Source organism: Nematolebias whitei, chromosome 16, assembly GCF_014905685.2.
Source record: "Nematolebias whitei isolate Nwh7 chromosome 16, NemWhi1, whole genome shotgun sequence".
NCBI classification, from domain to species: Eukaryota; Metazoa; Chordata; class Actinopteri; order Cyprinodontiformes; family Rivulidae; genus Nematolebias; species Nematolebias whitei.
In genome coordinates this window covers 750,386-751,811 of record NC_056513.1, presented here as the reverse complement: position 1 = coordinate 751,811, position 1,426 = coordinate 750,386, and the positions used below count along the sequence as shown (strand labels likewise).

Below are 1,426 nucleotides of genomic sequence, written 5' to 3'. Positions count from 1 at the left end.
TCTGAGTCCAGCAGGATCCTCTGAGTCCAGCAGGATCCTCTGAGTCCTGCAGGATCCTCTGAGTCCTGATCATTTAGGATTCACCCCCTCAACATTTCAGACATATCAACATGATGACCTGCAGGGATGACTCCTATCCATCATCCATCCATCATCATCCATCATCATCCATCATCATCCATCCATACCAGGCTGGACTATTAGCAGGAGGGGGTCTTAGGGGTCCAGAGTGTTGGTCTCCTTTAATGAAAGTGTTTCAAAGCCCTCGTCATGTCAGAGTTGACTTTAATTCAGAGAGTTTTTGATTGTCATTCGCACCACATCAGGGTCCCAGTTACATCCAACAATAAAAAGTAGAAGGAAATCTGTAATAAGATCAAAGATATGAACTAAGACAAACATCAACTGAATATACACGAAGCACTGATGGTATAAAAACAATAAGCACAATAACCCCCACCCTCTGCAGCTCTGCTCCACACCGAGGCTCAGTGTCTGAGGTTGAGTCATGAAGAACATCTGGAGTAAAATCAGTGGCCAGGTCTTAGTTCTCTGTGGTGACCCTGAAGAAGGAGCAGCTGAAAGAAGAACATTCTTGTACTGAGTTTCAAGGGGACATTTTAGTTTTAAAGGATTTAACTTTGGGTTCTGTTAATTGATCTTGGCTTATTCGTTACATTTTACTGAACTTGTCAATTCAACCTTTATTTACTTAGTCTCATTCCTGCGTGCTAACACACGCAACGTGTGTGTTCCTGTGAGCTAACACACGCAACGAGTGTGTTCCTGTGTGCTAACACACGCAACGAGTGTGTTCCTGTGAGCTAACACACGCAACGAGTGTGTTCCTGTGTGCTAAAACACACGCAACGTGTGTGTTCCTGTGAGCTAAAACACACACGTTGTGTGTGTTCCTGTGAGCTAACACACGCAACGAGTGTGTTCCTGTGTGCTAAAACACACGCAACGAGTGTGTTCCTGTGAGCTAACACACGCAACGAGTGTGTTCCTGTGTGCTAACACACGCAACGAGTGTGTTCCTGTGAGCTAACACACGCAACGTGTGTGTTCCTGTGTGCTAAAACACACGCAACGTGTGTGTTCCTGTGTGCTAAAACACACACGTTGTGTGTGTTCCTGTGAGCTAACACACGCAACGTGTGTGTTCCTGTGTGCTAACACAGGAACACACACAACGTGCAACGTGTGTGTTCCTGTGTGCTAAAACACGCAACGTGTGTGTTCCTGTGTGCTAAAACACACACGTTGTGTGTGTTCCTGTGTGCTAAAACACGCAAAGTGTGTGTTCCTGTGTGCTAAAAACACAGAACGTGTGTTCCAGTGTGCTAAAACACACGCAAGGTATGTATTCCTGTGTACTAACACACGCAACGTGTGTGTTCCTGTGTGCTAACACACGCAACGT

General features: G+C 45.7%; 1 protein-coding gene across 1 annotated transcript in view; it reads left to right on the top strand.

Annotated features, from left to right (window-relative positions):
- LOC119422994 (glutamate receptor 2) overlaps window positions 1–1,426 on the top strand; it is a gene marked incomplete at its 3' end in the record, with an annotated part of 67,779 nt that overhangs the window by 535 nt on the left and 65,818 nt on the right. The window lies entirely within an intron of this gene.